At 36.1% G+C, this 21934-nt stretch overlaps 1 long non-coding RNA gene across 1 annotated transcript; it reads right to left on the reverse strand.

Annotated features, from left to right (window-relative positions):
* Nucleotides 1–16332: 16332 nt before the first annotated feature.
* LOC118924992 (uncharacterized) lies at nucleotides 16333–21561 on the reverse strand. Its single transcript, XR_005029828.2, has 3 exons — nucleotides 20899–21561; nucleotides 18970–19121; nucleotides 16333–18854 (listed from the first exon to the last, which is right to left on the reverse strand). It is a non-coding gene; the product is annotated as an uncharacterized LOC118924992 (long non-coding RNA).
* Between the last annotated feature and the right edge of the window lie 373 nt (nucleotides 21562–21934).

Genomic DNA, 21934 nt, shown 5'->3' on the forward strand with positions numbered 1-21934 from the left:
TATATATTGATCTACTTTATAGTGTCCCACAAGTCCCTTTGGCTTTGTTCATTTTTCTTTATTCTGTGTTTTCTGTTTCTCAGACTTGATAATTTTAATTGCCTATCTTCAAGTTAATTGGCTCTTTTTTCCTCATTCTTCTGTTGAACCCCTATAATAATTTTTTCACTGTAGTTATAATTTCAGGTTCACAATTTCTACTTGGTTCTTTTTAATAGCTTTTATGTCTGTTTATATTCTCAGTTCCTGAATATATTGTCTTCCTTATTTCCTCTACTTCTCTGCCCACATTTTACCTTAGCTCTTTGAACATATTTTGAGATATTGTTTTAAAGTCTCTTTCTAATATATATGGTACTGATAGGCTTCCTCAGGCATGGTCTCTTTCAATTTACTGAATTAATTTTAAAGTTTTGAATGAGTCATCTTATCTTTTTTCTTTGTATGTCTTGTGATTTTTTAGTCAAAAATTGGACTCTACTATTACAATGTGGTAATTCTGGAAATTAGGTTCTCCCTGTTTCCCAGGATCTGCTTTGTTGTTACTGTATTTGGTAATTGATGGCTACAGTTGTCCATCAATGCAAAAGTCCATTTAAGACTTTTCCAGACTATTTTTACAAAGACTGTTTCTTGTCCTGTGTGATCATTGAAGTTTCTGTTTCTTTCACTCATGTTCAGCTAATGTTTTGAAAGAGATTTTCTTGAATGCCAGGAGCTGAAATAAATAAACAAAAAACACCAAAGAATAAAAAGAAAGAAAACAGTCAACTTTCCAGTCTTTGAAGACTGACTGTGCTGGGACATTCCTTAATCACTCAGGGATGCTCGCTCTGAGGTCAGGGCTCACCCAAAGCTGAAAGCTGAAAGTCTTCCCAGCACTTTCCTGAGCATGTCTTCTAAGGTCATGCAAGCGGTTTTCTAAATTACTCTGTATACTTGGATGTCTTTGAGTGTCCTAAATATTTCCCACAGCATCTTGTCCCAGCCTCTCTTCAGAGCCTCTGATGGCCTGTTGTATGTCCACTCACCATCTCGTGCCCCAGGTGTTTGTGAGATGTAGTGACCTTGTAGCTTTTACAAACATTGCCCTTCACCTTTCCTGCTTACATTCCAAGTCATGTAACAGAGTGAGTACCTTGTCATTCCTTCAGGTATCCCCAGACGATTTAGACCAGGGGCACACAATAATTTGTAAATAACATCTGCTCAGGTGCCTCAGGTTCAAGGGAGGGGTAGATCTAGGGACTGGGCTGCCATCTACTCAAGGCCAAGATCGCCACTGCACGGGGAAGGGTGTGGCACAAGGACGAGTAATAGTGCCACGAAACCTACCTACTACGTGAAGATGGCTCTCCTTGACTGGGCATTTGCATGCTCCCTGGGAGCCTCTGACTGTTTTCCAGAGTACCTGCACAGTTGGTTCCGATAAACTGTTTTTCTGGTTGTTTCTGTGGGGGACTGAGAGCTTGGTTTCCTAGTCCACCATTTTGTTGCTCTGAAATTGTTATAAATAATTTTAAAACACATATCAAAATGACTTTTTCTAGAATTTAAATTATGTAGGTGCACAAATAGAACAGACAAAAATGAAAATAAAAACAAACCTCTGTTGCCTCCTTCTCCCAGTGTGGAAAATGGAGAGAAAATATAAACAACTGTCAAACTTCCCAACATATCATGGATAATTCTATTAAAAAATGCAGGAAAAAGGAATTATTAGAAAAATGGAATGAAAAGACACACAAAATCCCACTTTTTTATTAGGCTCCATAACTATAAAATTACTCTCATATTGCTATAGAAGTTTCTAAATAGTTCTTCTCAATTTCTGTTACTGACCAGTAACTACTAGTGCTCAGCCTGACATTGGTCAGCAGACCACACTTTGACTAGTCTAGATTAATGATTATCTGTCCTCTGAATTACAAAGACTCATAAGAGCAAAAGAAGAAATTACTAAGATTACTATGATTGTTTTGACTAAATAAAATACTAAAACCATCCATTTATGAAATCATCCAAACACTGAAGGCAAAGAATCATTTAGAAAAAGATTTGCCTCAAATGTTTTGAAAAGTTAATAACTACATACTAATTTATAAAGAATTCATGACAAAGAGATATAAACCAGTAAGATCCTAACTGTTAATTGAACGAAGAGCCATGTACAAACTATAAAACTGAAATTGGTAATAAAAGTGGGAAGCATATCATTTCCTTGGAGGAGAAAAATTATCAAACACAATAAAACGTAGATAGAACTGTTGGATGTAAAATTATTTAAAAAGTGATTGTCCTAACAATTTAGAGAGTAGGTCAAATAAATAAATGTGTTGTTAGAGATAAATTGTGTTGAGAGATAGATACGTAATTGTTACAGAAGCAAAACAACTCACATTAAACAAGACTTTAAATTTCTAAAGCATGAGGGTGCTCAAGAACAGTTTTGCTGAAAGTGTGTCTATCCCAGTTAAGAGCTTGGGCTCTGAAAGTGAACTGTCAGGAGTTGAATTCCAGCTGTAAAACGTACTACCTGTGTGACCTTGAGCAAGTTAGTCTTCTGTTCCTCCCCTTCTCCATTTATACAGAAGTGATAATAATTCATATTTCATAGTCTGTTGTGAAGACTAAGGAGGGAATACATATAAAACCATGCTTGACTGATACAAAACACTTGATAACTAATAACCATGATTATTATGAAATATCTCCACTTGTAAGTATAAGTATGCAAGGTTTGTTAAAGTTAAAGGCCTGTGGGCTAGAATTGTTCTTTACTCATTTTGACTCAAAAAGTACCATGTAGACAAGAGAGAGAGAAAGGATCAGACAGAGAAAAGTAGTCTTGGTTATGTTCTATCTGCATTCTGGTTCCTCAGCTCTGGGCTTCACATCATGACTGTATCCCCAAAGATCACTTCTCTAAGGATGCATTTTTTACAAATGTTACTCAATAGTCACACTCTTACTCTTCTCAAAGTAGGAGTATTAGAGCTGGGAACGGTACCTTCTAGCCAGATCCTGAAGCTCCAGGAGGGGCCACCTGTGTGTAGGAGAGGTTGTGGATTCTCGCAAAGCTGCTGACTTTTTATCATGACAGTTTGTTTTTCCTCAGGAATGGTGAAGTCAATGAAGAGATCACATCTAGATTGGAGCTTTACTAATGACTATTAACTGTCTTTTCAATACTTCTAAAATATATCCCACACTTTCAACTGCTCACCTGTTATTATAAGAAAAAAAGTGAAACAATGTCATAATGATAAAATCACACTTAGAGAAATTTCCACATGTGACTTTTAAAAAACCATCTCTTCTCACTTGGCCTGCAAGGGACTTCAACATGTAGAAGCTGGAGATCTTTCACAGATCCCTTCCTCTGCCCTCAACCCCAATGGTGCCATTGAAACCCAAAAGTTCCTGGTCATCTGGGAGGTACAACTTGAAAGTCTTATTGTCACTATATGCTTGTCCCGGCAAGGACCCAATTGACACTCCTCTCAGCTTTTTTCCTATTGCACACAGAATTAATGACAGCAATCTCACAGGTTTTCCAATCCATACTGCCATCCTCCAAAGAGTAATTGCTTTGAAAAATATGCATGTTTGAAGAAAAGGGTCCAGCTTTGAGGCCAGGTTCCATTTTCAGTAACAAGCAGGCTTTGTTAGGGGGATGGGGAAGCAATGAGAACTACATATTCAGCTGGAGTGAAAAATTGCAGATTTTTAACCCAGACTTACTCACTTTTATTTAGATTCTATGATTACATCTGTGATTTCCAACTACAGCCTGTTGTTTTGACTCAGTTTCTCAACTTGGTTGTCTGACTTCTGAATCTTCCTTGAAATGGCTCTCAGCCTCCTTGTGTCAACCCTCTATCTGACCCCTGCTTCTGAAGCACATCCTTAAAGGATTTGGTGCAAGTTTGAAACACAGTATTACTATAGTTACAAGCTGGGGTTATGGCTGATCTCTGCCTGCTCACTCGGAGGACAACCTGAGTTTCTTATTGCTATAACACTATTCACAATCATTGCAGAAACACTTCCAAATAATACATAAAATCTCTTGTCAGGAGACTATAATGGCATTTATCAAGAGTATTAAGACAAAAAAATTAAATTACAGAAGAATCTTCTGATTCAAAAAATTATCTGAAGACACATGAGTGAGTAGATTACACTGAAAGCCTGGCCCACTTCCATTCACCAGTTATCACAGTGGGGAGAACATGACTTTTAGCTATAACATTCCTGTAGGTGTGATGAATTTATCTGTGATGGACCAGTTGAGATTTCATAGTTTGAAGAGTTATGCATTTGTCAGTTTTGTTCAATTGTTTTCAGCAAAGTGACTCAATCATATTGTTCATGTCATTCAGGAGGAAAAAAATTAAATGGTCTAAAATTAGCTTGTGTGCTAACTCCAGGCAATTGGTTTTTGTCCAGATGCAATTTCCTATCTGTTCATAGATTCTTGTTATAAAACTTAGAACCCATTTTTGGCAGGTCACAGCCCTTTACGTACCTTTCTTCTTATAATGTAAGGATTTGATTTTCATGATATTTATCTAAAAATGTCTTACATGTATTAAGAAATAACAGCAAATGCGATCAGCATCTCACATTGCAGCAATCATTTTGATGAACATATGTGGAAGGATAAAAATGATTAAAACAGGGGACCTTCATATAAAATTAAAACACACAGAGAAAAGCACAAAAATAGCTTCCCATAATTAATGCATTATAGAAGAGGCACTCTTCTTGTATTACAAAACATATGAGCAATCAGCACAGCTCTATGGATTCAATAGAAATATGAATGCTTTGCAAGTGTGTAATACATAGAAGAGGAGGGAATACTTCCAAACTCATTGTAAAGGCTAGTATAGTGCCACCCATAGTGCATGGCATAAGAGCTAGCAGTGGGGTTTATGAGAAAGTGGGTCCCCCACACAATGCACCAACAATAGTTCCACCTCTGCCACAAAGGGAGCACCACTGGGGCATCTGGATCTGGATAAAAGGGGTTTTTGTGCTTCTGGGCACCACAGTTTGCCTACCATACAAGGCCACTACTTTCAAGACCAGGAGGCATAGCTGAACTATCTAATGCAGAGAAACAAACACCAGACAGCCAGACAAGAAGAGGAGGTAGAGGAAAATGTTCCAAAAAGGAAGAAAAAAGAACAAAACAAAACACCAGAAAAAGTGAAATGAAGATAAGCAATCTTATTGCTGAAGAATTCATTGTGATGATCACAGAGATGCTCACAGAACTGGGAGAAAACAAACGGTCTCAGGGAGGACTTCAGCAAAGAGACAGAAAATATAAAAATGGGCCAGTCAGAGCTGGATAATACAAGCCAAATGAAAAATATAATAGAGGGAAAGAATGAATCAGCAAGCTGGAAGACAGGGTGATGAAAAGTAACCAAGCTGAGGAACAAAGAGAAAAAAGAATGTTTAAAAATGAAAAGATGTTAAGAGAGCTCTGTGATAATGCCACAGGAAACAATATTTGCTTTATGGGCTCCCAGAAGGAGAAGAGAGAGAAAGGGTTAGAAAGTGTATTTAAAGAAATAATAGCTGAGAACTCTAATCTGGAGAAGAAAACAGACACCCAGATCTTGGAAGCACAGAGAAACACTAACATGATGAATCCAAGGAGTCCATACCAAGACTCATAGCAATTAAAATGGCAAAGATTAATGATTAAGAGAGAATATTAAAAGCAGCAAGAGAAAATTAGAGAGTTATCTACAAGGGAAACTCCATGAACCTAGCAGCAGAATTTTTAGCAGAGACTTAACAAGCCAGAAGAAATTTCCATGAACTTGTCAAAGGGCTGAAAGGGAAAATATACAACCAACAGTACTTTACCCAGCAAGTTTATCTTTCAGAATTGAGGGAGAGGTTAAAAGTTTTCCAGGCAAACAATGGTTAAAAGAATTCATCACCAGTAAATTGGCTGTACAGAATATGTTAAGTGAACTTCTTCAGATGGAACTTTTTATAAATTTAGATGTTTTTCATCATCAGTGAAAAAAAACCTACAGTAAGGGCAGTAGATCAGTCACAATTCAAAAAAAAAGAGTAAAATCAGTTTTACACAATATTAGTCAAGTGATACACAAAATAAAAAGATGTAAATTATAAATCACATACATCAAATTAGGAGGAGAAATAACAAAAATATTACTTTTAGAATAATAATATTCTAAAAGTGTACAATATTAATTTACCATTAACCTAACATAAATTGTTTTATGTATATATAAAGCTATGTGTGAGTTTTATGGTAACAACAAACCAAAAGCCTCTCTTATATACCCAAGAAATAAAGAGAAAGGAATCCAAGCATAATACTAAAGAAAATCAAATCAGAAGAAAATAGAGAAAGAGAAGAAAAGAACAGAAAAGAACTACAAAAACAATCAGAAAACAATCAACAAAATGGCAATAAGTCCATATCTATCAATATCTACTTTAAATGCAAATGTACTAAATGCTCCATTGAAATGACAGGGTGGCTGTATGGATAAAAAAACAAGATCCATCTATATGCCTCCTGCTAGAGATTTACTATAGATCTAAAGACACATATAGACTAAAAGTGAAGGGATGGAAAAAGATAGTCTACACAAATACAAGTGATAAAAAACAAGAGTAACAATACTTATATCAGACATAATATGCTTTAAAACAAAGAAAATAACAAGACACATAGAAGGACATTATACAATGATAATGGGATCAGTCCAACAAGAGGACATGATAACTGTAAATATCTATTGATCCAACATAGGGGCACCTGAATGTATAGAACAAATGCTAACAGACCTAAAGGGGGAAGTAGACAGCAACACAAACATATTAGGAGACTTTAACACCCCATTTACATCATTTGATAGATCATCCAAACAGAAAATAAATAAGGAAACAGAAGCATTGAACAACACATTAGACTAGATAGACTTAACAGGTATATACAGAACATTCCACCCAAAAGCAGCAACATACACATTCTTCTCAAGTGCACACAGGACCTTCTCCAGAATAGATCACATATTAGGACACAAAAAGAGCCTCAATAAATTAAAAAAGATTGAAATTCTATTGAGCATCTTTTCAGATCACGATGGTGTGAAGCTAGAAATCAATTATATAAAGAAAACAACAACAACAAAACCCCCCACAAACACATGGAGGCTAAACAATGTGCTTGTGAATAATAAATGGATCAATGAACCAATCAAAGAGGAAATCAAATTACATAGAGACAAATGAAAAAAATACAACAGTTTAAAATATGTGGGATGCTGCAAAAGTGGTTCTAACAGGAACATACATAGCAATATAAGCCTACCTCAAGAACAAGAACAATCCCAAATAAACTGAAAATTAACAACTAAAGAAACTAGCAAAAGAAGAACAAAGTTAATAGAAGGAAGGACATAAGAAAGATCAGATCAGAAATAAATAAAATAGAAAATAATAAAAAAATAGAAAAAAAAGTCAGTGAAATCAAGGCCTGGTTCCTTGAGAAGATAAACAAAATAGACAAACCCCTAGCCAAATTTATTTAAAAAAAAAAGGAGGGGGTACACAAACAAAATCAGAAAGGAGAAAGGAGAAAAACTGACACTATAGAAATTCAAATAATTATGAGAATTTTATGAAAAGATATATACCAATAAATTGGACAACCTAGAAGAAATGGATAAATTCCTAGAACCATACAGTCATACAAGAATGATCCAGGAAGAAGGAGGAAATCTGAACAGACCAATTACTAGTAACAACAATTAACTGATAATCAAAAACTTCCAACAAACAAAAGTCTATCATCAGGTGACCTCATGGGTAAATTCTACCAAACTCTTAAAGAAGAGAAAATACCCATACTTCTTAAAGTATTCCAAAAAAACAGAAGAGGAGGGAATACTTCCAAACTCATTGTAAAGGCTAGTATTAATTTAACACCAAAACCAGACAGACTTTAAGAAAATTACAGATCAGTATCCCTGATGAACATAGATGCATAAATCCTCAGTAAAATATTAACAAACTAAATAAAAAAATACATCAAAAGGATCATCCATCATTAGGACTTATTCCAGGGATGCAAGAATGGTTTAATATCTACAAATCAATCAATGTGATACACCACATTAACCAAAGGAAGGATAAAAACCATATGATCATCTGAATAGATGTTGAAAACCCATTTGCCAAAATTTAACATCCATGCTCAACAAAGTGGAAACAGAGGGAACATACCTTAACATAATAAAGGCCATATATGACAAACCTGCAGGTAACATCATATTTAATGGTAAAAGGTGAAAGCTTTTCCTCTAAGATCGGGGACCCACTCTCACCATTTTTATTTGACATAGTACTGGAAGTCCTAACCATGGCAATCAGACAAGAAAAGGAAATAAAAGGCATCGAAATTAGTAAAGAAGAAGTAAAACTGTCACTATTCGCTGATGACATGATATTATATAAAGAAAACCCTAAGGACTACATCAAAAAACTATCGGAACTAATAAATGAATTCAGTAGTTGCAGGATACCAAATCAATATACAGAAATGTGTTGCATTTCTGTATAATAGTTACAAATTAGCTAAAGGGGAAATTAAGGAAAGAATTCCATTTACAAGTACATCAAAAAGAATAGAATACCTAGTAATAAACCTAACCAAGGAGATGATAGACATGTACTCTGAAAACTATAAGACACTCATGAGAGAAATTAAAGAAGACAGAAATAAATGCAAAGCTCTCCCATGCTCATGGATAGGAAAAATTAATATTCAACCCAAGCATATATGGGAGGGGTTGACGAGGGTGGATGAAATAGGTGAAGGGGATAAAGAGTACAAAAGTCAATTGTAATATAAATTTGTCATGAGGATGAAAGTATAGCATAGGGAATCTAGTCAATAATACTTTAACATCTTTGTAGTTGACAGATAATAATTATATTTATTGGGGTAAGCACTTAATGCTGTTAGATAACTGGCAAATCACTGTTGTATACCTGGAATCAATATAATATTTTACATTTACTACACCTCAATAAAGGTAAAAAAATTTGAAGGAACAATATAATTTACCAAAATAACTCAGAATGTGGGAATTATGATAGAATAAGCAAATATTGAAAAAATTGCAAGTAACCACTACATTCATTTGTAATGAGTCACAAGATTTTTCTTTGAAAAGAGTGGTAAAATAGAATCACAAGTAGACAGTTATTGAGGAGACCAAAAAAGAGACAAAAGCAGACATGTAGACTCCATGAGAAATGAAAAAGGTAATGCAATATAAAGGGGGAATTTAAAAAACCTTGGAACACTGCTGCTTAAAAGTGAAAAGAATAATTCTGAAAATCCAGCTAAATTGAACAATTTCCTTGAAAAATACAAACTACCAAAATTACCTAAGCAGAAGTGGAAAATTCAAATTGGAAGAAATTCAGGAGGTAGTAAAATATATCCCACTGATAGGACATCTGGACTAGGTCTCTTTACAGCTAAGTTTTTAATAACCTATTAAAGACTGACAATGCCTTTGAAACTATCCTTGGCCATAATGAAGATATAAATCTTTCCTTTTACAAAGCCAGTAAAATTTTAATAATAAAACTTTATTGTGATAGCATCTAAAGTGAAATTACAGAAAATAATAAGTAAAAACCAAATTGTTTTTAAATAAAATGTTAGCAAAAGAAGCCAGAAATACATAAAATGAGCTATGACAGAGTAGATTTTAATATGGAAATAAAAGAGTAGTTAAATATGAAAGTATGATCAAATAATCCATTACATCAGTAAATTATAGGAGAAAAAATACAATCATATCCAATGATGCTGAAATGGTATCTCATAAAATTTATAAACCATTACTTTTTTTTCTAAAATTAAAGCGATGGCATAGGTAATGAATTCACACCTCCTCAAAATGGGGCTTACAGTGAAAAGTAAGCCCAATATCACCGTGCTGACATTGAAACTACAGAACATCAAAGAGAAAAAAATCTTAAAAGCAGCTGGAAAGGCAATAAAGATTGCCTACTAAAGAGTGACCCACTTCCAGCAAACAACTCAACAATAGAAATGAACAAAATAATATCTCTTCTATGTAAAGGAAATAACTATATCAAATTTCTGCACTGAAAAAAAGTATATTTCTAGAACTGGTGTAAAATAAATACGTTTTCAGAAAAAAAGCTGAGAGTTCACTATCAGACGACCATTAGAGGAAATTCTGAAGAATATACTCCATAAAATCTCCCTGATAGTCTGTAAGATGCAAAACAGAATAATGAACAAAGATATTGGTGAAATTAAATAAAATTATGTAAACAAAAATAAAATGACTAATTATAGAGTGGGGAAATCATGAACAAACGATATGCTCCTGGCAATATAGCATACAAGTTGAGAGGAGATGATTGTTGTTAAACCTATCTTACGTAATTTAAAAAGAAGATAAAAGTATTGATTAAGTTCAGGGTAATCACTAAACTTTTAGAAGCAGAATAAAGAACCACACTGTGTTGTAGTACAGGTGATCCTCTGAAACCTAGACAAAGCAAAGCCATCTTGTTGAAAGACACCATTTTAGAATAAGTTTCTGGGCTGCACTCCTGGACTGCAGTTCCAGGAACAGGGAAGAACTTCTGTTCTCACTATGCTGGGGCAAGACACAGAATGAACTGCTTTGTGTCTGAAGAGAAACGTCGAGATAGGATGAAGGAACTGCATGCTTGCCTGCTTGCCTACACACAGTGATTGCCTTCCTGCAGGTAGCATTGTTGTCCTATTTCCTGATAAAGGCTAGCCTAGCAGCAGTCGGGGTGGCGACTTTTGTAGGGCTTTTCCTGAGTGTCCGCAACTGCCCTATTGTAACCCCTTCATAGAACTCACTGACTCTCCAAGCTGGCCTTGGAGTCGTTCTTTGGCCCGGTGGGTTCCCTCACAGTTCAGGGGGAAGGTGTTTCTTTTATGTCCGTCCTAGAAATTCTTCTAACAGTGTAAGGAAAAAATATAATTGCAATAAAATAAACAATATTACAAAAATTCTTAGTTAAGGTGAAAGAAGACATATGGGGGACATACAGGAGTTTAAAAAGTGGGACAAATACATGTAATAAGAGGGTCAAAGTAAATCCAAATATATCAATGTTGATGTTAAATGTATGCGAACTAGAATCCTCAGCTGAAATACACATTGTGAAGATGAGTTAAAAAAATCTTCATGACATTTCCAAATAATACATCTAAAACATAAGGGAAAAGGAAGATTGAGAGTTATAGACTGAGAAATAGTGTACCATGCAGATATTAATAAAAGAAACTAGGTACAATTGTGATATCATACAAAATTGTTTTTTAATCAAAAATCATTACTAGAGATTAAAATGTTTACTACTTGATGATAAAGGTAAACATGTATATAACTAAAAACATAACTTCAATATATATAAAGTATAAATAGAAAAAAGTTACATATAATATAGCTTTTTTACATGATTATTAATATATTATTTATAGATATTTATAGACCTAACAAGAATAATAGATTATTATTTTTTATTGAATATTATTATTATTGAAAACTGACAAGATTACAAGCGGTCTAAAATCAATAAGAACATAGAATTATTATTAGGATGATTAACATGGCTTACTAATGAAAACATTTAGGATATTATGCCCAAGAACTAGAAAATGCACATAAAGCATTTATGGAATGTCACCAAAATATAGGCCAAAGAGCTGTGTTTAATACATTTTTAGGAACTGGTAATATAATCATTTCCTGACTATAGTGAAATTAGGCTGGAAAACAACCACCAAAAGATTGATTTTAAGTTTCCAGACAACTAGAACTTCTCAACATCTCATGAGGAAAAACAAAAGTAAAGTAGAAAATTATTAGATCTGAAAGATTTTCAAAATACTTTTTATTAAACCTTGTGGGATGCTAGTATCAGGAAGACAAGAAATAACCAATGTGGCTAAGGAGGTAGAGAAAAGGGAACTTCCATGCACATTGTTAGGGGGTTTGTAAATTGGTGCAGCCACTGTGGAAAACAGTATGGCGTTTCCTCAAAAAATTAAAAATAGCAATATCATATGACCCAGTAATTATAATTCTGAGAATTTATCAAAAGAAAAAAAAGATCAATTCATAAAGTATGTTTATGTTTATTGTTTATTGCAGCATTATTTACAGAAGCCAAGATATGGAGGCAACCTGTGTCCATTAATAGGTGAATGGGTAAAGAAGTGGTGGTACATATGTACAATGGAATATTAGTCATAAAAAAAGAATAAAATCTTGCCATTTGGGACAATATGGATGGACCTAGAGGGTATAATGCTAAGTGAAATAAGTAAGAGGAAGACAAATATTATATGATTTCATTTGTATGTGGAATCTAAAAAATAAAACAAATATATGATTTTATTTATATGTGGAATCTAAAAATACAACAAATATTATATATTTCATTTATATGTGGAATCTACAAAATAAAACAAATGAACAAACAAAACAAAATAGACTCATAAACATGGAGAACAAGCTAGTGGTTACCATGGTGGGGCATGGGTGAGATAGGTGAAAGGGTTAAAGAAACACAAACTTCCAATTATAAAATAAATAGGTCACAGGGTGAAAAGTACAACATAGGGAATATAGAAAATAATATTATAGTATCTTTATATGGTGACAGTAACTACAGTTAAAAATGGTGAACATGTAATATACATAACTGTCAAATCATTATGTTGTACACCTGAAACCAATATAATATTGTATGTCAATGACACTTCAATAAAAATATGTGATATATAAAAATAAGTTTCATGGGATGCAGCTAAGGGTACAGTTAGAAAGTTCTGGTTGTAAATTCTTAAATTAGAAAAGAAATCCTACAATATAAGGAGCTAATCTTTCAATTTAAAAACGTCTCTGTAAGAACAATAGAATAAACCAGGGAATGAAATAAAGATATCAGCAGAAATTAATGAATTAATATCAAACCCAAAGAAAATAAGGGAAACGTATTTGCTACACAAACCAGTAAAAGGGTGATTTTTCTGTAGGATATGAAAAGGGCCCACAGACCTATTAGGAAAATAATAGTACCCAATAAAAAATTTGGACAAAGACAGATAGTTAAGAATAAACAAGTAGTTCAGAATAAGGAAATATCAATGAATCTCAAGTATGACAATCAACGTTTTTGTGATAACAATAATGCAAATTAAATCTATGGAGTGCACTTTTCCTACTGAAGCGTGTGTTCTGTTGGCAGAGTTGTTGGGTGAAAGGCTCCGCCCTGTGCGGCCGTGGGGGCATGCATTACTGGTGACTGCTGCATCAAATTACCAGGAGGTTGGTGGCTTAAATGACAGAAATGTATGCTCTCACATTTCTGGAGGGCACAAGGCAAAAATTAATTTCACGAGCCGAAATCAAGGTGTCTGAGGATGGCACTCCCTCTGGAGGCTCCAAGGGAGAACCAGTTCCTTTTCTCCTCAGCTTCTGGTGCCCCCTGTTATTCTGGGACTGGTGGCCTCATCTCTCACTCCCTGCCTCCAGGGTCCCGCGTGTCCCCTCCTCTGTGACTCTGATCTCCTTTGGCCGTGGGCACTTGTGATGGCATTTAGGGCCCTCCTGGGCATTCCAGGACCATCTCATCTCAAAATCCTTAACTTAATCACGTCTGCAAAGACCCTTTCTCCAAATAGGATAACAGTCACAGGTCTGGGGATTAATATGAGGAAATGTCTTTGGGAACCATTTTAGGTCTACCACAAAGTTTTACTTGAAAATCATCTTTGTAGGGCAATATGAAAATAAATTAAAATCTGTCTTTTTGACACAGCAATACTACTCTTAGCAAAAAGAGTAAATGTTTATAACATCAACATGTATTAAAGAGGGTAGAAATGAAAGAAAAACAGTTTATCAATATCAGACTAAGATAAATTGTGGTATAATTTAGCTACTCATTTTTTTGTCAGTTGTATTTGTTATAAACACATTCCAGTTTAGGATTTGTTTTTCATTCTTTCTCTGGTGTCTTTTTATGAACAGAAGTTCTTAATTGCATTGTCAAATTTATCAATTTTCTACTTTTGGATTACCCTTTTAATGTCTTATTTAAGAAATAAATTTTAATTTCTTAAAGATTTCCTGCTCTATTTTCTTCTAATAATTTAAAGTTTCACTTTGAAGTTTAAATACTTAATTTACTTGGAATTTGTGAAAAGTGTATAGTGGAAGTCAGCATGCTGCCTATCACATACTCTAGCTTTTTATTTCTGCCTGGGATTGTTTCTAAGATCTGTGTTCTTTCTCTTTTGTTTATTTACCTATCCCAGGACATAACTCCACACTCTCTTAATGACAACTGTTTTATAATCAGTCTTGAAGAACAGTAGGACACAGGCTCTCACATAAGTTTACTATTCAGGAATGTCTTAGCTTTTCCTATCTATTTTGTCTTCCATGTGAACTTAGGTTGAGTTTATCATGAAAAACTTAGGTTTTATTTCATGAAAAAACTAATTTGGGGAAAATAGACAGTTATATGAGATATCTTCCTTTCCAAAAACATGGTATGTTTCTTTAATTCTTTAATATTTATAAAATAACTTAATGATGGTTTAAAATTTTCTATATAAATGTTATGTCACCCTTCATTAAGCAGTTTTAATTTTTGTCACTATATCAATCTTTAAAAAATTTTCTGTTTATTTCTAACATGTAAAATGCACATGATATTTTTATATTTGACATCTGGCAATGCCATTTAGCTTCGCTAGTAATTCCAATCAGTTTTAAATAGTTTCCATTTTTACACAGTTTTTACATAACCATGACATGTGTAAATAATGGAAATTTCTTTTTTTCTAAGTCTTATACTTATTGTTTCATTTACAAATTTACTCTATGGGCTGTATATTCTAGAACACTGGAGAATAGGATTGTAAGATGGTCTTGCTATTCATATATACATTGTTTTATTTTAAAGTCAGATTTATTGAGGTATATTTTACCTGCAATAAAATTCACCCTTTTCAGATGTACACTTCAATGAGTTTTGACAAATGTATATATTTGACAAACTCTACCACCATATAAAAATACATAGAACATATTTATTATCCCACCAAGTTACCCAAACCTCTCTCTCACTTCCAAGCAGCTTTCAGTCTGATTCTGTTCAGTGGTCTAGAATGATATATCAATAGAATTGTAAAATATGTAGCCTTTATGCCTCTTTTTTTTACACTCAGCCTAATGCTTTTGAGATTAATCCATATTGCTGCATTAATTAGGAAACACCCACCTTCCATAGAATTCAGAAATCCCATTCCTAGGTATTTATTTAAGAGAAAGAAAATATATGTTAACACAAGATTTGTAGGCAAACAGTCATAACAGATTCATTTATAATAGCCCCAAACTGGAAACAACTCAAATGTTTACCAGTTAGTGAATGGATTAACCTGCTATGGGACAACCCCACAGTAAAATACTGCTCAGCAATGAAAAATGAACTCTTGATCTTGATTTTAAAATGAAGTTTTAACATCTTTCATGATAAGGAAGATGGTTGTGTAAGGTTTTGATCAGAGTATTCCTTCATGTTTAAAAAGTTGCTGAGAATGAGGAACAACTGGAACTCTCATATATTGCCAGTGAACATGTAAATTGATATAACCACTTTGGAAAATGTTTGATAGTATCTAATAACCCTGAATCAAGCATACCCTCTGCCTGGCAGTTGCAGCCTGATGTATATACCCGAAGAAATGTGTACTGGAATGTTCACAGCTGTGCTAGTAATAGTAGCCCCAGATGGAAAACTACCCAAATGTCCAACACAGACAGAATAGATTAAATATATTTAATAACATACATAACTGTCAAATCAGTATGTTATATATTTGCAACCAACACAATATTGTATATCAACTATACTTCAGTAAAAATATAATAAAGCATGAATATTCTCACAATGGAATGTTGAACAGCAATGAGCATGCATGATAGAAAACTACATATAACTCTGTCTTTTCCTGACATGAGCAACCAGTCCTCCAACCCTCCAACACTCACTGTCTAATTCAATTGAATTCTGACACTAACTCTCTGGAGTCAGCGCAGACCCATGCCACCGGCGAAACGCCTGCTTTCACAAAACCACCCCCACTTCAGGTGACATTGCAAGTCCCAGAGCATCTGTATTTCTGACTGACTGGCTAAAAATCTGGGGTTCCTATGACCCTCTCTTTGAATTTGATAATTCACTAGAACTCACAGAGCTCAGGAAAGTGCTTTGCTTACTATTAGGTGTTTATTATATGTGAAAACACATATTCTCCAGTATTTTGGTGTAGTGTTCTATACATGTCCATTAGGCAATGCTTTTTAATTGCTTTGACTAAATCTGCAATATTCTTACTGATTTATACATTGTAAAGAAAAGTGTGTTAAAATCTTCCACTAATTTCTCTTTGTAGTTCTGACCATTGTTTTATGTGTATATATATATATATATATTTGAAGTTATTAAACAAATTTCAAATTAAACAAATTTCAAATTTGTGTATTATCCTGGTGTTTTAAGCCTTTATCAACACATAATGCTCTCCAAGCACTAATAATGCTGTCTGGATCAATTCTGCTTTGCAGTGGCATGCTCTAGTGAATGGCATATAACTGGATTAAAAAAATTTTAATATGGTTGGTAATCTCTGTATTTAACTGATAAACTTAGTTATTTCTGTTTATTGTGATTACAATAAATACATCACATTTGTATTTATTTCTAAGATCTTATGGTTTGAAGTTTTCTCTCTTTTGTGTGTTTAATTTTTTCCTTTCCTGTCTTTGAAAAAAAGTTACCGCTTTATTCCATTTAAACATTCTACTAATATATAAATTAAATACTTTAAATTCCTAGATTACCTAGAAATTTAGCCCCAAAGATTAGGGCTAAGTAATAGCTTACCCTCCACTCCCCAAATACAAGGATATTGGAACACTTGGATTCTGTCCACTTTAATATGCTATTTTGTCCAGTATTTTATCTTTATTTAACCTTAAATTTGAAATTTATTATAAGTTATTTTTAGTGTTTTATATGATTAAAGTAACTTAATTTATATATATGTCTCCTATGCTCCACTCCACTTTCCCTTGCATTCAATCTATGGTTCCTAGGTTATTTTTCACCTGCCAAAAACACACACTTTAAAAATGAAGCATGAGTGGTAGTCATCTCTTCCAGTTCTCATATTCCTGGAAATGTTTCTACCTCAACTTTTTCTTGAAAGCTAGTTCTGCTATTACATATTTCCTGTATGCTAAACCATGCCTTCCTGTACATTAACAGATGCATGACTGTACATCTATATGCAGCTGCCTGTACAAATTTGCACTGTGTTAATTTTGGAGGTTTATCATAATTCCTGATACCTGGCAGTGCAAATCCAATCACCGGGAGGGTGAGTGCACTCACAGGAATATTGTTTTTGTATTAAGCAACTAAAATGAATAACTTATAATTTCAAATTCTTATTGAGTCTAGTAATTTTTCCATTGTTGATTTTGGGGCATTTACATAGACAAAGAGATAACCTAAGAATAATGATAGTTTTGTTTCTTTTTTTCATCTCCTGATACATTTTTTTCTCTTATGGAGCAGCTAGAAATCTCTAAGGCAAATATGTTAGTCTGCTTGTGCTGACTGGGCAGGTTGGATGACAGGAAGTTCTTCTGTGACCATCCCGAAGTTGGGAAGTCGGGATCAAGGAGCCGGCAGGGCGGGTTCCTCTGGGCCTCCCTCCTTGGCTGGCAGGGGCTCCTTCTCACTGTGCTCTCACGTGGACTTGACTCTGTGCACACATCCCGTGTCATTCTCTCTCTTCCTCTAAGGACACCAGTGCTATTGGATTAGGGCTCTACCCTAGACCTCATTAAACCTTAATTGTCTGCTTAAAGACCTTCTTTCAGTTCCAGGGATCAGGGCTTCAACAAGTGTGCATTGGGGAACACAATTCTGTCCACAGCCCCAATATTGAATAGAAATGTGATCCTCCTTTGGTTCTGTATTTTAGTAGGAATGTTTTCATTATTTTACTATTACTATGACGCCTGCTTTACATGTTTTGTAGCTTATCAGGTTTAACAATTTACCTTTTTTTCTTCATTTGCAAAGGGTTTTTTTTTTCTTTCCAGAAACAAATGTGGATCCTCTTATTAAACGCTTTTTCTGTTATTAGTATTTGATCTGCATGCACATCTGGACTCATGGTTCATAAAGACCTTCATTTAGTGGGGCTCTGATGGACTATTGCTGAGCCATCACGGCCACAGATGGATGGGACTCACAGGCACTGTGCGCTTTCAGCAGGGGCATCTCCTCTCTGGTTCTGCCTTAGTGTTGCCCTGGGGAGCTTATCTCTCTTAGGGTGCAAAGTCCTGTTGTCAGTCCTATTCTTTTTGTTGTTTGCCGTGAGCTCCAGTTCCTGAGTGGGTGACCTGCTGTGCATGGCCATTGAGTAGAGAGATCAGGACTCTGGCCCTCTGAGTAAGTACCTGCCATGCAGTTGAGACAAATGCCTCAATTTGGGGCTCTGGTCACAGGCCCAGGGTCCTTTTGTCATCTTTCCATCTGGTGCACGACCAAATACAATGGACCTTTTACTGAGCCATTGTAGCTTGAAAGTGTGCAAAGCAGAAAAAAACTTTATTCTTTGCCTGTTGTCTTTCAACCCCCAAATTTGGGGTCATTTTTTCTTGCCCCTCAGATGAAATTTTGGACAGAACCCCAAACTTTGGTTACTTTCAGATAATAAAATTCCCTTCTATGTCTTTAGTCCCAAAGACAGCCCCTGTGCAGTAGTAATAAAACACCCACCCCTGTAAATCGAAGCTCCAAATGTCCTTTGACATCCATTTCACACTCCACACTGCTTCACACAGAGCCCATGACTGGGGGCAGGCGATGCTCGGCTTCCTTCTCTGCTAGCTTTTCTGTAACTTTTCCATTGCTTGCTCATTTCTTGGACTCTATGAAAGGGGTGGAGAGGGCGAAGAGGTGAAGGGGTGAGGACAGTCTTGCCTCCTGGCACTGCAGTGATCTGGTGAGAGCCAGAGCTGGTGTCCTTGCTAGCTCATGGGCTGCTCTGGGGGGCCCTCTTGACACATCTGCTCTGGGAGCCACTGAATTGCTCCCCCCTTAGCTTCTGCATTCAATAACTGATGGTCTCTTTCTCTTCAGAGTTGCCTCAGCCCTGGCTGGAGCCTTTCTGGCCTGGTAAGGACAAGACAAGTTGGGCCTAAAACAGGCTCCTCCCTGGGCAGTGGCTTTTCTTGACCCAGAAGGAAACACAGGCATTCCTGCCTCCTCCAGCCGCCTCCCTTCAGTTATTCAGTCAGTTGCATCTTTACTCTTTCCAAGGAGGGTCATAACTGATTCTCATGCTCCCTCAAACCTTAGGGTAGCAGTTCCCAAATTTTGTTGCACTGAAAATTACCTAGGAGCTTAAAAACCACTCCTACTTCCAGACATTCTGAGCTAATGGACATTTTTAAAGGTCCTCAGTGAATCGAATATGCAGCAAAGGTTACATCCATTGCTCTGGGGGTATGAGTGTCAGTATATTAGAGTGGTCTTCTTGTGACCCCCCCTCATGGGCTTAAAGTGCATGCAGAGGCCCCCACCCCAGTTACTGGCAACTCTCTCTGACCATCCTCTGAAGTGACCCACCGCCTAAGTCACTTTGGCTGTGGAAGTACTGAGCACTTGTCATCTTGTCGTAAAGTTTGGGGGCTTAATTAAATCTGAGTCTAAAAGAATCACATTTAACATCCAGATGTTTGAAAAACCCTCCTGAAATTATGAGTACAAAGAGATGAAGTCAGTGATTATGCAGTTCTCATATATGTATAATCACAAGAACCGACTATTGAAGTAAGTACACTGCTACCTGGAAAAATAGAAATAATTTTAGTCCTGTTCTTACTAATTGTCACATTATTCTGAGTGCTTATTTTATAACCCATCCTGAGATGCATTTATTTTTGCCTATATTCAGATTTTGAATATTTTTGAAGAGAAATAAAATGTGTTAATTTCTTTGGCTAGCTTGTTAAAGAATCTTTAGAAATTCTGACTCAGCGTGCTAAGAACAGGGTGCTGAATTGACATCCTCAGCTGGGCAGCACAGAGAGAGAACTATGGTTCTGATTGAAGTAGCTGCAATAACTGAGCAAATGAGCTCAAATGAATGGCTTAAATACTGTTTGTGGTTTGCAAATTAGATATACACGGGCTAGAAAAATGTTTCTATACTTTCCTTCTACAATTATGCTCAGTTTGTTACAATATTTCCCTTAAATAAGAGGATTGGGACTCTCAAACCTGGTTTCTGATTTTGCTAAAATAAATTTGCAAATAACCTTGAGTCTGGGGCATACAATTCCAAATCAAAGCTATTTACAGTGCAATTTGGCAGACTGCAATCCAAAATCAGGGCTATTTAGAATTTCTTCATCCCAAAATGTAAAAAAAAAAATCATCCAAAATGAGTTATTCTTTTTGGAAACTTTTCTTTTAATTAAAAATTCCTAAATCTTTTTAGGTAGCAAAAGCATATAAAGAAAAATCTCATTAAGAGAACTGTATCAGTCAGGGTCCTGGCAAAAACAGATGGCACACTCAGACTGGGTAATTCGAGGCAATTTTAATAAAGAGATTTGTTATATGTGTGGGCAGGGTAGAGGCTGGTGCTGGTGTCTTGGAGAACTCCTGGGCCTGACAGGGCAAATGCAGAAAGCAACTAACCAGAATCAGGAGAAGTGGGCTGTCTGGAGGGGCCCATCACCCCAGGAAGGTAGGTTGCTAGGCCCGGCAGCCCCGCAGGGAGAAACCGGGAGAATAAAGATGTGCCTCCCTCGCTGCCCTCGCCCTCTCTCTCTGATTTCTTGTTAATGCTCCCTCTTGTCTAAACTCAACTGGAAGCCAGAGGTCAAAGGCTCAGTGCTATGGGTCAGCCTCTTAGGGCACGCAGCAGGGGGAGAAGGGCAGACAGTGGTTCTGGAGCGGCATTGGAAGGTCTCCATACAATATGTTCCTTTGGTCCCTTGCCTCCACCCTGGAACTTCACCCAGTGAGAAATCCATGTTCTTAATATAGGAAACACAGAATATCCCCAAAGCTGACATACCATCATGGGGGATACCGAGACAGACACCCTTCTGCCTGAAGCATAAGACATTAGCTACAACTTGGGGTCTGTACATAATATAGCAGAGAATAAAAAGGAAAGAATACACAGTGAATATAAATAAGAACTGCTAAGGTCTCCAGCTGCGTGGCTCACCTGTGCTGGTCACGCCGTCTCCTTCCCCGCCTGTCCTGCGCTCTCCTTACACTCTGCCGGCGCTCGTCTGGGCAGGGCTCTCTGCTTGGTGGGCTGGCCCAGATATTCACTTAGTTGGGCCTGAGATCTTAGAGGTCCTACTGTCTCGGCGTGGTCACGGTTCCCTGACTCTGGGGAACCCCGTGTTCTCAGGGTAGTAATGGCCTCCGCGGGATCAGTTTTGATGATTGAGTCACCCCCTTCTCTGTCTGTCGGCTTGGTGATAAGAGGGGTTCAAGATGGCCAAGGCTGAGTGTCAGCTTCCCAGCCTTGCAGTCAGGACTCTGTTCTCCAGTGAAGCATCCCTTCCCTGGGCATAAGACCTGTAAGGACAATGAAGCTGAGATTGTGAGACTGAAAGCAAATACTCATCAAGAGTTTAGTAACTAAGGCCACTGCTACCTGCATGCCTTGGTTCCTGAACCCAGGCACAGGTAAGATGACACCTCATGTGAGCCA

The sequence above is a fragment of the Manis pentadactyla genome, chromosome 7 (assembly GCF_030020395.1).
Source record: "Manis pentadactyla isolate mManPen7 chromosome 7, mManPen7.hap1, whole genome shotgun sequence".
Taxonomy (NCBI): Eukaryota; Metazoa; Chordata; class Mammalia; order Pholidota; family Manidae; genus Manis; species Manis pentadactyla.